Below are 16,099 nucleotides of genomic sequence, written 5' to 3' on the forward strand. Positions count from 1 at the left end.
TATCATTATTTATGTGTGTTTATTTAAATGTATTATGTCTAAATATACCCAACCAGGTACTGGTCATTGGAAACTATCATGATTAATTCCTGATGAATTGATCATGATAGGCTAACTGGTCTGTTTTCATCCTCATCGATCACCCTTCACTGGTGCCCCGCAAGCATATCCCACTAGCGCAGGCGGGGTTACCATTCCATTTTCATCCAATAAAAAAAATATATTATCATTATTTATTTCAATGTACTATGTCTAAAATTAATGGTCATTAAAAAGCCTGTACACGATCGACTTACACCATGCACATTTGTCATTCCAGTAATCGTTTTGTATAATAGGTTTTGTTCAATAAGTGTTTAGTACATTTTATTACTTTTCAATTTATCTTTCTTTAAGAGAAATGTTTAGTTTCACTGACAGAACAAAAGCATTCTAATGATTTTCGATTTCACTAGTATATGTTTGTATGTTTAAGGATAGACTCAAATGATTTAGATGGCATTAGCAAGGGTAGTTTGTAAACGAATGATTGAAAATGGACATAAATAAATAAAAATTAATTTAAATTAAAAGTACAAAGAATAATGCGTAGAACACTGTTCTACGCATTCACTGTATGTATAGGCAGAAACAACGTACAAAGTTTGTACACACAATACTTTATACACAATACTTTGAATGTTCCCAAAAAAACCCGTTTTCAATTGTGGCAAAACCAGTCATTTTGATTTGAAAATTAAACTGCTAAATTGATTTTTGTAACGGGACCAATCTGTAAATATATCCTTTCAGATGAAAAAGAACTTTCCAAATCGGTTTACAACTGACTGAGTTATTAGGTTCCAAATATAAAAAAAAAAAAACATACTACCAAATCGAGAACTTCCTTCTTTTTGAAGTCTTTGGAAAAATTGTAGTAACTACAGGAAAAACATTATTTCTCGAGTAAGAAGTTTGAGAATGTAAATATGTACACAGATAGCATATACGAGTACTATAGCTAAATACTTTATTTTGACATTTTTGATAATAATAATATATATATATATATATATATGGAGTGTTGTAGAAGCATACGTTTTCATTATTTTCAGATGCCATTTTTTATTGGAAATAATATTTGGTTCAGTAACCTACGTTAAAAATATTTTTTTTTAAAAACGTTATTTAACATAATTTAGGCTTTAATAAACTAGCTAGCTTCAGTTAAGCATGAATGCAAATTGTGTATACAGTCTATCATAAAAAAAAAATATATATTTAAACGACAGTGAATACCGTAACAAAACTCGTTGAGAGGTTTAAAAGAAACAAACGGAAGCGAACAGCGACTTTTGTTTTATACTATTTGAGATTAATTAATAAGTAGGTTATGAGGATTTTTACCAATAGACTTAAGCCAAAGAATCTACCTTAGCTGTTTATATTGAATAAATTCTTTAAAAAAATAAATTTTGTAGTGTTATTTCTAATACGCCAAAATAAAAAAAAGTCCAATTTAAATTCCCACTATAAAAAAACGGTCCAAGTTAGCCACCTACTCTTAGCGGGCTTACAATCATGCGTTAGTAACTCTATGGTAGTGTGTGCACAGACAAATCCCCAGTGTAAACATGTAACCAGACTACCAGACGATTTATATAGTCTCCTTCACCTAGATTATTCTTGTTTTACACAATAGAATCTATTGAAAAATTAACCAAGTTTGATTGAAATTATCACAGTAATACTCTCTATATGAAATTTTGCAATAATATAATGAATAAATATTTATTATAATTTTAAAATGTGGTTAGAAATTGACCAACCTGAATTTGTATTATTACTATTGGACATCAGCAAACTGTCTTATTAATGGGATTTGTTTACATTTAAAAAAAAATCGATTGAAAATTGTTAAAAGTTACGTAAACACAAATTGTATTTTAATGTAATAACTACCAGTTTAACTTACACGTAATTTGGTTAAAAAAATTAGACTAGTTTCGGGACCATCCCAGACCCTTAGTCTTTCTTGAACGGCTATGACTAAGACTAAGAGCCTTGGATGGTCCCGAAATTAGTCGAGGTTCTTTGCTCAATTTACAAATAAATCAATCAAACCGTATACACATTAAAAAAACAATAATAATCGTCTGAAATAAGGAGCGGGACTTTACTAGATTATACATTCGACACAGTTTATGTAGAAAAGATGCAAGCAAGTTGTATCTATGTAAATAATTGACATATCAAACATTTTCTATACACTAACCTGCTATGAATAATTTTACCCATTATTACGGCGATGTTTGTTATTCGAACCAGGAATTACTAAATAAAATGGATTGTTTGCTTAATAACTGTATACGGTTTATTTACGGTCTTCGTAAGTATGACCATGTATCGTCTTACCGCACTGAACTAGAATGGCTTTCGATTCGCTTGCGCAGATATGTCAGAGTTCTCTGTCATCTTTTTTCAATACTTTATAACCCACAATTTCCTCAATATCTCAAAAAAGATTTTAAATCTTAAGTACTATCCACTCTTGAGATCTTCGCTCCTCTTCTATCTATCTATTATTGTATAACCTCACCCAACGATCAAATTTCTCCTCTCAATCTTTAACCATCTGAGCCATCAACTGAGAATAACAATCACTGGAGTTTGAACAAGAAATTTCTCGTGATATACCGTCGCCTGCACTCGTAGTATTCATTTTAAATAATATGCACTAAAATCTAATATAAATAATGATTCGTTAAAAATTCGTACTGATAACGTGTTGTAAATCGTCGAATATATAATGTTTTGTGAAGTGTTTACTCTAACACTTATCCGACCGTACCAAAAAGGCGTTTTCTAAGTTAAGAACCGATATCCCGAAAGAGGATACTAATTTTAAAAAATTAAACACTGGATTATAAAACACTCTTACCAAATGATCCCATATTACAGTATCCGAATTTCAATTGAGAATTAATCTTGACAACTGATGCCTTTAATGTGGCAGTTGGTGCAGTTTTATCTCAAGGTCAATAGGGAGCGACAAACCAGTAGACCGAACATTGAATGACAGTGAATTAAATTACAGCACTATTGAAAAAGAATTATTAGCCAATATATGGACTACCAATTACTTTAGACCGTATTTATTCGGACGTAAGTTTAAAAATTTATATTGATTATTCATTTTCATTATTCACTGTAAGGTCTACCCTTAACAGTTAACCCTTACAGTGAATAATGAACCTTAAAGAACTCATCTCGAGACACGTTGGCGACTTAAATTAAATGAATACAATTATACAATCATTCTCATCTGCACCGCACTGTTAATTTTTCCCACGTTAACTCTGGGAACAGATACTATACCTTCGAGTATCATATAACAGTACAGAATTCACTAGTCAATTATTCTCTGAATTCACTTGTTTACATAAGATTAACCATCATAAATCGCTGGCTCACTCTCCCAATGATAACGTCATCATTGAGATTTCATTCAACATTTTTGGAGTTTATAGTTATTAGTTTTCCGTGAACTGTATTTAATACAAGTATGTTATTTTACCCAACTTCTTTTGTTAAATAGGTAGCAGCAATGACAAAAGTGTGAATGCTGCAGGAGGTGCAATGTCTAACCGGACTCATGGTACTCAATATATATGTTAAAGAAGCAAATATGCTCACCCTTTACAATATAACATATATCACAATACGCAAAAAATTGGGAAATACACAGGACTCTTCAACTCTTGTTTAAAAACAGCGATCTCAATAATCTTACAAGTTAGTTAATAAATCTAGTTACTTGTAGATCCGAATTCAAACTTGCTGTTCGGAAGTACCGTTTAGAAACAGTTAATAGGTTTTTATGGGAATGGACATTTAACATTATAATAAATTACCAAAGAATATTATACTTGTATCACATACGACTCACGGAAAACTAATAATTATAAACGCTGCGCAGTATTTTTAAAGTCACAGCATCAATGCACATTTTACAATGTATTGAAGCGCGCGCTTTTTCCGCGCTAATTATACTATACTATACTATACCACAGATAATATAATATAACTATATGACTATACTCTACGAACCTTCTTGAATGGCGACCCCATACGGACAAACGTAGTGTACGACGGAGTGACGGAGTGTAGGAAGTGAGTGTAAGAGGATTGAGTGTAGACCTCAAATGTATGTAGGGAATCAGTGGATGCAAGTGGCTTAGGACCGTTCCTAATGGCAGTCTGCGGGGGAGGCCTATGTTCAACAGTGGACAGATAATGGCTGAAATGATGATACTATATGAATATTTCTGTAGCAGTAAAACTAAATATGTTCATTCTTTTCTCCAATAAATTATTACTATTATAATGAGTTAATCGGATCATGGCGTTTTTGTGTGAAGTGTTCAAAGTGTGCTAAGAGAGTATTTATACAATAAAATACACAAAACTAACAACCACATTGAAAACAGAAAATGATATATTTATTAGTGACATTTAAATATTTGAAAAATAAAACATGAAGGAGCGCCTATGCTAAGTTTTAAAAATTTAAAGCAGAAGGTCTTACAACTGGCAAATTGATCTTACAAAATTAGGAACACCGTTAATAATAACGATATTTATTTATTAATACAAAATAGGTTGAATGACCGTCACTGACTAAACTATCATTGCCTGGAAAATTACCTTTTCCTAGTCTGGTGTAAGAAGACCCGCAGGAACTGTTTGTAATACTCCGAGATGATATAAAAGTCTCCTTCCGGCTGTTGTAGATATCTTCTTTGGGCTCAATAATAATGAGGACTCCTGTCCTCGAACTTCTTCATAATAGAGAAGGTGGGGTATTCTCTACCTCTAATCTCGTTAAAAGTCTTCTTAAGAAAAACGGGGGATTCCTGATACCAATCCTTGTTCCCTGGAAAGCACCAAAAAGATTGTTTTAGTATGGGTTAAAAACCTGCCAGCCTCCGAACGTCAACACGCGGACAAGGTGGAAGGTCTTCAGTAAATAATATGATTGATGCTGGTCGGCTTCAAGCACAAGAAAAACATAAATTTTATAAAAAATAATAAGCCTTGCGTTTGTTTTTTTTTTTTTAATTCAACCATTAATAACTGTAGTATTAAAATTACCGCGAATAAACTGTAACGATAGGTACCCATAATCAGAGGTTACGATTTCGATGATTAATATGTCAGTTGCGCTGATAATGTATCGGATGCCTTATCGTGACTAATGATGATAACGACTTATTAAAAAAAAATTCAGATAATAATTAGGAATGTCCGGAACAAATTTATTTAAATATTGCTTCATAGGACTTCCTTCCTATATCATCATATCAGCTTTGACTGTCCACTGCTGAACATAAGCCTTCCCCTTGGAGGGATTTGCTAGTAGTTGTCACACTTGGCAGGCGAATTGGCAACCGCAGTTAAACTTCGCAGATGTTTGAATAATAATAATACGCTGCTGTCCATCCCTCGCTCTCCCTTAGTACTCGTAGCCTTTTACGACACCTATGAAAAAAGAAGAGGTGGCCTATTCTGTCCCGGGACCACACGGTACAGGTTTTTCTGCTTGATTAATTAAAAATTGAAACGGCAATAGAGTCTCTTGAAGAGACTTAATACCAGGTAGTTTTAAGTTATGTAAGAGTCGGCTGGACAACTGAGATAAGTAGGAATTATTATTAACAAAATTATTAATTTAGGTAGAAATTAAAACCTTCTTTTAACAGAAGGTACGAACTTTACAAAGAGCTCACTTGTGTAACGTGACACCACAGAGCCGTGGTCCAGACAGCAAATGAAATAAACAGTAATCGTAAATGGAAACACTATGGTGAATGCAAAAAACAAGAGCTGCCTGCTCTCAGTTAGCCATAACCTAGGTAGATAGTGTAATGAAAGCATGCATATTAGTGAGATGCCTCTTTGTTGTATAATATTTAAACACTGTGACTGTTATGAAGTACGAAATGATTTTAATTTAGCTATGACTTGTTTGGATACCTTGAGTAAGTGGCGGTGTGGTGGGTCGGGTTATTGAGTTCCCCAAAATATGGCTGAGCACAATGATGGCTGACTCATCATACTCGTGAACGTGGTCTGCTTTGGTTACTGCAACTGATAAATTTTATGACCTATACTACTTGGTTATTTGTATCCACACAAATTTATAATTTATATAATTCATATTTTTGTAAAATAACAGCAGCAGCTGAGTTTATTGAATAAAAATATTTTTTCTCTTCTTTCTATAATTATTAGATACAGTATCATCTGTCATAGAGTGTCCTTAAAGTATCCTCGTTATTTTTTTTAGTTTACGTATTTTTATATTATTAGATGAGTTATGGGAGACATTAGATATCCCATCAAAACATAAAAGACTCCTTTCTAACATACAGGATAGTCCTTTCATTAACAATATTTATATATATATATATATATATATATATATATATATATATATATATATATATATATATATATATATATATATATATATATATATATATATATATATATATATATATATATATATATATATATATATATATATATATATATATATATATGGGACCTGACGTTATCAATGTTAGACATTTTTGCACGGCTGTGTTTCGGTTTGAAGGGTGGGATATGGGTACAAAGGAATAACATCTGAATCCTCAGGAATGGCAACGCATGGGGAGTATCATGGGCGAAACAGTATACTCTGTTGTGTCCATGGTACTGCTCATGTCTATAGGCGAGGGTTACCACTTTCCATCAGGTGGGCTTTCAGCTTGTTTGCCATTCTAAGTTGCATAAAAAAAAATATTAAAATAAAACGCGAAAACTTACCAGGCAAATTGCCACTGCAGTTTCCTTATATAAAATATAAGCTATATAAATAGACTCTATTTGATAATAGATGGCCTTATCCTTATTATGAAAAAAAATAACCCTGTATTTCTTAAACTTTGTTTTGTCAATATAAAACCCAAATAAAAATAATAGCACATATTTTCATGAATGGACAAAGATTAAAAGTGTCTATTAATTTTTAATTGCAGTGTGATTATGTTTCTGAGTTAGCTTTCTACTATTTACCTCCTAAAAGAAACAGCGTAATGATATGTTTTCTGTAGGATGTATCCTTTCCTGATTCTTATGCAATACACTAGCGAAAATCCTGTCGAAATTCATTCATGTTTTACGTGTTACGCAGTGAATATAAAAATATATAAGCTCAGCTCCTATAAGGAATAGCATGACAATATGTAATCGTATACTAGATCCTTTCTCGACTAATGTATTTCACAAGGGTGAAATACATTAGTAAATAGTGAAATTACCATCAAAGTTCATTTATGTTACCGGTTTTTGTGTGGTACTCAAAAAATTGTTTTGGGATCTATATCGACAGTAGGTATAACAAACTCTGATTAAAATTTCGCAAAAGTATTTAATATATAGACGAAATGCCGTTTTAGTTTTATAATATAAATTACTAGCGAGTCGCCCCGGCTACGCTCGGGTAGATAATAGAAAGACAAATTAGCATTTTAAATTAGTGCGAGTAATACGCTCGTAGTGAAACTTTTATAAGCAAGTTTTTGATACTTTGGGTTACATTAATACAATTTTAGTAAGGATATTTCATTTATTTGATAATAACATATAGCCTTGGTTATATGTATTATAGCCTTTATATGTATTTTATTTATATTAATTTTGCAAAATTATTTAATGTACTAAGTACCGTTTCAGTTTTACTGTATAGAGAGATTAAAAATTAATCAATTTACTCAAGTTCATAGGTAAATAGTTTGGTCAAACATTACAGAATCTCGCACAAAATGTTAACAAATATTAGATTATTAAAGAATCCAAATAAATTTAAAATTAAAATTTATTTTTGGGGCTCAAATAACGAAATAGAGTCAACAAAGTTTGAAAGTTTGAAGTTGAAAATATATTTTGTTTTGTTTAACAAGCGTAAGAATTTAAAATTATAAGTTAATTTATTACTTACACTAATTAAAACAAAAGTAAATCGATACTTCACAAAATTTCTGAACCTTTACATTGACTTTACATAAATTAACACATCTGTCTATAGAGAACAAATAAGTTTTCACTGAACTTATTAATGTAAACACCCACAATTAACACTAAAACTTTGAATGATCATAATAAAAATTTGAAACACTAATTTTTAAGACAGATAATGGCGGAGCGTGATTTCGTTACTTTAAACTAAAGACTAATTTTAAACTAGAAATACTAAATGTGTAGAACATCCCGAAATGGTATCCCGGTAATGATAGATATTGGCCCTTTATATATACGCATGCGTCTCTACTAACTGAAACGAGATGAATATATTTCACAACCTTTTGATCGTCAAATGTTACGCCCACTTAGGGCACCTCATGCATTTGCTTTAATTGCAGTATAACCACAGAGCAAGGAACTTCATGCAGTAGTCTATCGCCCTTAAAAATCATTTGTCATACAAGGTGAAACATCGCAGGGTTGTCACATTTATTTTAATCCGACTTCAAAAGAAGGAAATTCTCAATTAGATTATTTCAGTACTCACAATTTCAATATGAATATCATTTTTGAATAAGTTTATATTGAAGTTTTTTAAATTCTTTTAATTTTTACAAATACAGTTTTAAATATAATACTGTATATACAATAAATCATGTGAGTCTGCCGATATGGATTTTAAAACCTATTTGGGATTGAAGATTATAAAAATTAAAATAATTATGTACTAATAAATAAAAAAAAAACAAGAATAAGCAAGCTAAAGTGGCTAATGAACTGGTGACATAGCTCGAAGAACCGAGGTTCGATGGGTAAGAAAGATTCTTGAGTGGCGACCTTGTATGGCAAACGCGATATAAGATGACTCTTCCACGATGGAGTGATGACCTTAAATGCATTGCAAGGAGCCTGTAGATACAGGTAGCTCAAAACCGTTGATTATGGCAGTCTATGGGACAGGCTTATGTTCAGCAGTAGAAGATAATAGCTGAAATTATGATGATAATGAAATTAAACACATGGCGAGAATTTCGTACATAAATATATAAATATGAAAGGAAATGACGTTTATTGTATTTGTCATATGAAATAGAGACCTAATATTTTTTTTTTATTTTGGTCTATAATAGCGATTACAAACTAGGCTGCATAACTAAAATTTAACTTTTTGGAGGCTTTTGACAATTTCTCAAAAATTCATCTACTCAGAAACCTTGTTTTATTTCCCCTTTACATATTATATACTTTTATAGACTGCAATAATTTTAGATTTATCGCCTTAGGAACATCAAAGAAAAGGGGCTGGGAGAGGGGGAGAGAGGAATTTTTCACATTTTCGATCATAAGTAAAAAATACAAGAAATTGAAATTATTAACAAAATCTCTTGTGACATTAAAAGCAAACTATGTTTGATCTACTACAAAATCAAAAAACAATTTAAAAAGTATAACGCAGTATCAAAAAATGTACTACTTTTCAAAATATTGAAACGATTTTTATTTTAGGTAAAAATAAAAGTAAAGCCACTTGGAATTTAATATAAGATAGCAATAACAATTAGATAAAAGTAAATATCGAATTTATAACAATTGGCAATAATAACATAGATGACCCTATGAAAATAGTTATGCATTTTAATAAATACTTTATACATAAATATATTTCGGAAAGTGAACACAAAAAATCTTCTAATGTTAATTCTATAAAATTAAATTGCTCGAGTATTGGATTTTAAGGGCAACTGTTAGGTAAAAAAAATACATTTTATTTCTCAATAATATAAATTCTGTAGGTATATATGAAATTTGAATAAAAGTAATTAAATAGTGTACTGATGAATTGGCCCCTTTTCTAGTTCACTTAATTAACTTATATTTTGTAAGTTGTACATTTCCAAACTTTCTAAAAACCTCTATAGTCAAAGCTCTGTATGACTGGTATTATAAAAAATCTTTGAAAAGGTAATGCATAATAGATTAACACCATTCTTGACAAAACATAATATTATTCGATCTGAACACTTTGGATATCATAAAGGAAAATTACACTATACAAGCATATATACGGACAAAAATATTACAGGGACTCAGATATTACGTGATATGAACAGGGCACTATCAAAATAGTGTTTGTCATAAAATCCTTTTATCAAAACTCAAAAGGTACGGAATTCGTGGTAAACCTTTTAATTAGTTAAAAAATTACTTATGTGACAGATCTCAATGTATAGAAATAGGTAAACTAAACAAATTATATTAATATACAGCTTATCGCTCAAAGTTGAACTTAAATCAATTTGACGGATTCAAAGGATTGCCGCAGAGTAGGTACTAACTGGGGCCGCTGTTGTACTTATTGTATGTTAATGATCTCTAAAGCGTAATCAAATATTTATTTAAAAATAAAATCATTAAGTTAATTTGGATTTTAATTAGAATTTAATTACACTGATGAAATTGAAATTGAATTATTTAATTATTGAAATCTTTATGAACATTTAAGGATCGATGCCCTCCTCGCTTCTAATTGCTGCGCCCTACAAGATCTACAATGTACTATATCAATTACTAACATCTTTTATAATAATATTGTAGAATGCAATAAATAAATTGAATTGAATTGCTGATGACATATCGATTGTTATTGTCATGAAACACAATTATTAGAGATGTGGTTAAATGGTTAGCTTTCAATAACCTTCGTGTAAATGTATAAAAAACTAATACAAGTTTTAACAAGAAAAGTAAACTCCGTAATTTGTCTATATTGTATGCTTATTACTATATGCACTGCAACAAATCAACAAAACTCGTACTGGATTCGCAATTAACGTGGAAGCAACATATTGCCACTGTCTCTAAATAGATTAATAAATTCATATTTGCTTTACATCGTCTTATAAAAATTTGGTGATCAAAAAACAATCCACCTGTGACATATCATGGATTTGTTTCTTCCATTCTGAGATATGGACTTATATGAGGAAATTGCGTTTCAATAAATCGTCCCTCTATAATACAAAGAAAAAATGCAGTCGTATAATTTGTGGAGTTGGCCTTTTTGAATTTTGTAAGCCTCTTTGCAAGAATTTAAATATAGTGACATTGACTTCTATGTATCTATTTGAAACGTATGTGTTTGTTAAAAATAATATGTACTTATATAAAAAAAGAATAGAATGAATGGTACATTTTCTAAAAGGTATCCACGCCAATTGGCAGCGTTTTTCCATAACAATACAGCTTATCCAAGAAATTATTATAACACAAAACCTTATAATATTGAATATATAACTTTTTCGTTTGTCATTTGTTTTACAATTTGGCGGCAAATTGTGTATCGTTATCATGAACTTAACATGAGAAAATTTTCATGCGATGATTTTTTATGACTTTCGATGTCATCTAAGTCAACAAGAAAGTTATGATAGACTACGATTGACCTTTCACGATGAAGTTCCGTCTCGTGCCACTGTTTACAACTGATTTAATGAGTTTAAACGTGGTCGCACTAATCTCACCGATGATGTGCGTGATTTTTGACAATTCTACGGCGATGACTGTATATAACATCAGTGTTGTGCGGCAATATGATAGAGATTTGACAAATTATTAAACCTATATAGATTCGGGCAAGCTTAAAGATTGGTATGAGTCAAGTGCATAAAATCCTCCATGAACATTTGGCGGTCAGGAAGCTTTGTGCCCGGTGGATACCTCATAATTTGGCCAAGGCTCAAAAAGTCCGTCGTGTTGATTGGTGCCGTAAAATGCATGAAAGATTTAACGGAGGTGACTCAAATTCTATGTTTGACATAGTTACGGAAGACGAAAGCTGGATTTACTGTTATGAGCTTGAAACTATAAGACAGTCATCTCAGTGGGTGTTTCCTTCCGAGAAATTGCCAACTAAAGTGAAGAGAGGTCGAAGCGTGGAAAAAAAGATGGTGGCCTCGTTCTTTGGAAGGAGAGGTCATTACGCGACAATTGTTTTAGAGGATCGAAAATCAGTTACTGCAGAGTGGTACAGTAACAATTGTTTGCCACGTGTTTTGGAAAAAGTGCGTGAGAAACGGTCTCGCAGCAGGATCCTCCTTCACCACGACGGCTTCGTCGCACACCGTCAGGCAAACGATCGATTATTTGGCGACCTCAGACGTAGAACTACTACAGACTACAGTTTCAGAAGGCCGTCGAAGAGATCCCTAAGAGGACGAGTCTGCAAAGTGCTTTTCTCAGTGGTCCTGTCGGATGCAGCGATGTATTGACGTGAATGGACACTATTTTGAAAAGATAACATAAAGGTAAAAACTTGCTAATTTAATCAATATATTTATATATATATTCATTCTGAATTATTATTTTCCTATTTTCATTCTCTTTTTACTCTTAAATTCGAAGAGCAGTAATGTAAAAATAGGGAAATAATAAATAATTGATCTAATTAAATTATAAATTACAACCATTTTATAATTCAAAAGTATTAGTGTTTGCGCTAACCCTTGACAGGTACCAAATGAATGTTTGACAGTTTGGTACACCACTTACCCTGTTTGTAGAACTACTGTATTGTATACAAAATAGTTTTTTATACTGTGTACAGTAGTATTATACTGCGCCTGCGCGAATTGGAGCAAGACAAATGACATTTGCACATTGCAGGTCAATTATTAAAGCACACATTCACAGTTCTACCCCTGCTATATATATAACAGTATAGAACAGTGGGCGTGGCTTCCTCGCTTGCATCTGCCGACGGCTACCATTTCATTTAGGCCTACATATTTTTTAAATTGTAATAAAAATTTTTTTTGTTTGATAAACGCACAAATGTTTATCATTCGGAGTACATGGAGATGATAAATATATTCGTTAACTATTACATAGAACAGAACATAGGAGATGTTTAAAAAGAATTAACACGAGGAGTCTTAATAAAACTAACAGATACTAAAACATTATTGATCAGATTTTTTCTATCTGTATGTTTGTTCTGACATCACACAAAAACTAGTGTATAAAATTGAATGCGGGCTTCTTAGTTGTTGGTATTCCTGAAGATCTAACTTAAAAACTGGTATATGTTCTATTTTGATACGCCATCTAGAAGGGATTAATTTTGTTAGTTTTCCTGCTTTAGAGATCATGCGTAGGAAGTAGCGGGCAAAAAACTAGTTAATGAATAGAAATATCATTTAAAGGTAATTTAAAGGTAAGCACTACGAGAATTTCTAAAGATTTCAAACAAAACAAAATAGCTGTCAGTTTTCTTTATCTACCAGTCAGTATGGCTAAAATAAGAGAAAAATCGATTCGATATCAGCTCGTCGATTATACATAATAGAACGATTATGTATAATCAATGACGATCATACTCTTAACTGATACCGTTTTCATCACACCTATATTAGAATTATACGAGATTTTTATGATTACCTTCGAGATTTTCAAGTCGTTTCTATCAATAAAATACTAATATGTATTTCGTGTGGAAATTTGCAGGCCGGTTTCGTAATCAATTGTCAAAAGATTTCAATTGAAATATATTGAAAATGAAATAAATTGAAACTTTTTCGATTATGTTTTTTTTTTGATGAGTGAAAATGATATGGTAACCCCGCCTGCGCTAACGGGATACGCTGGCGGAGCACCAGTGAAGGGTGATAGATGAGAATGAAAACATTATAAGTTAGCCCATCATGATGAATTCATCAGGAATTAACCATGATAGTTTCCAGGGAGAACCGCGAGGAGGTCGACCTGGTTGAATATATTGCTAACAATGGGTTTCTCAGTCTCCATTACTTTCCCCCCTTTCCCCCCTTTTCGATTATGTTAGTTAGTAGTTCAGCAGTGTAACAGTAATTTAACTTATCAATAGAAATTATTCTGACAAAAAAGCGACTATGTAAAGTTGCACAAAATTTATCACTTTAGATACTTATGAAATATTAGTGAAACTGAAACATTCTTAGCTAGTATTTCTTAGCTAGTAGTAATATACTTTGTTATCTTGTGATTTATAGTATTTCATACTTTCATACCCTTATTATTAAACATTTACAGACGATATATACATACAACAGTTATAACATCAGTATTAGTAATAACCTATTAAGAGTTAATATAATACATTATTTAGACAATTTACATCGTCATTACAAGTGATGATGTCAAATTCGATACCTTGAAAATGGAAATTTTAAAGGATGTTTATTGAGCGATTCTGGTTATGGGATAACTTGTGTATATTTATACTAGTAACAAATCTACAAAATTCAAAATAAGAAACATTTAGATAATAGGGCTTACATATTTATGAAAATTATGGTATAGAAAGATCTAGATCAAAGAAAGATGTAGTTTGAGAGCAGAGATTTAGATGCCATCTTCATCAATTCAATGTGAATTAAGAAAGTGGAAAACTTTACATAGTTGCTATTTCTGTGTTATATAATATTATTTTTGAGTGAAATGAAATTATAGAGTTTTCTATTGAAAATAAAAATATTCAAAATACCTCCCTAATAATACAGCAAAATAATAATTCTGCAATTAATAATGGTTACATTCGTATCATTTGGTGCCCTTCGTTCTATTGTGCATGTACAAAAGCATCAGCATCAATAAAATTATGTAAACACGCATGTTACACCTCATCGATTATACATATAAACCAATATATATATATATATATATATATATATATATATATATATATATATATATATATATATATATATAAATTATTTATTTGTAATGAAAGGACTATCCTGTGTTAGAAACTAACTAACTAACAAAAATATGAATTATATAAATTATAAATTTGTGTGGATACAAATAACCAAGCAGTACAGGTCATAAAATTTATCAGTTGCAGTGACCAGAGCAGACCACGTTCACGAGTATGATGAGTCAGCCATCATTGTGCTCAGCCATATTTTGGGGAACTCAATAACTCGACCCACCACATCGCCACTTACTCAAGGTATCCAAACAAGTCATAGCTAAATTAAAATCATTTCGTACTTCGTAACAGTCACAGTGTTTAAATATTATACAACAAAGAGGCATCTTACTAATATGCATGCTTTCATTACACTATCTACCCAAGTTATGGCTAACTGAGAACAAGCAGCTCTAGTTTTTTGCATTCACCATAGTGTTTCCATTTACGATTACTGTTTATTTCATTTGTTCATCATGTATATACATACACTGGTCACTCTGTCCAGATAAGTTTGTAAAAATTAAAATAAAATTCGTGAAATTTATCCTTTTAATTATATCAAATGTACCTGTACCTTATATAGAAATCTCATTATTCACTATATAGCACTCACAGATTATCATAAATAACATAAGCTATTTCCAATTAAAAAAAAAACTGTGACATCCGAGATAAACTAGTTATATATGTATAATATAGTAGTATATATGAGAGGGGAGATTGTTAGTAATGCAGACTATTAGTCCCTTTGCTAGTAATGTACCTTATCAGATCGACCTCCACGTGGTCCCTCCTGGAAACCATTGTGTTGAATTCCAGGTGTATTCATCACGATGGGCTCACTGACCTACCTTTTCATTCTCATCTATCATCTCTCACTGGTGCCACGCTAGCGTATCGTTAGCGCAGGCGAGGTTACCATTCCATTATCACCCATTAAAAAAAACTCGGTCGCAGTTTCATTGGTTTCATCAATAACACGGGGCGAGACTCCAACTATTGTATCGTGAATCTAGTCTTCTCGTGTGTAATATGGAACTGTTTACTAAATGAATAAGTAAACAGTATAAGTATACAGTCTATATTCAGGTGAAATTAGGTATGCAAATTATAAATAAGGTTTTTTTTAATACGAGTACCGATAATTAATTTACAATTCACAATATACAGCATCATAAATCACATTAATTATTATACATATTATAATTTTAAATAATAAATTAACTATTACAATTTAGTTTATTACAAAATATTTTTAATGTCAGTAGATATTAATGTCAAATCAAAGTTGTTAAAATGTACTTCAAATACGTACAGCGC

The 16,099-nt window shown here is 31.4% G+C and overlaps 1 long non-coding RNA gene across 1 annotated transcript; it reads right to left on the reverse strand.

The window, feature by feature from the left end:
* Positions 1-4,681: 4,681 nt before the first annotated feature.
* LOC128201516 (uncharacterized) lies at positions 4,682-8,322 on the reverse strand. The gene is made up of 3 exons (XR_008253270.1): positions 8,027-8,322; positions 6,016-6,129; positions 4,682-4,915 (listed from the first exon to the last, which is right to left on the reverse strand). It is a non-coding gene; the product is annotated as an uncharacterized LOC128201516 (long non-coding RNA).
* Positions 8,323-16,099: the final 7,777 nt, after the last annotated feature.

The sequence above is a fragment of the Galleria mellonella genome, unplaced genomic scaffold (genome assembly GCF_026898425.1).
Source record: "Galleria mellonella isolate WM207_F2 unplaced genomic scaffold, CSIRO_AGI_GalMel_v1 utg537, whole genome shotgun sequence".
Classification (NCBI taxonomy): Eukaryota; Metazoa; Arthropoda; class Insecta; order Lepidoptera; family Pyralidae; genus Galleria; species Galleria mellonella.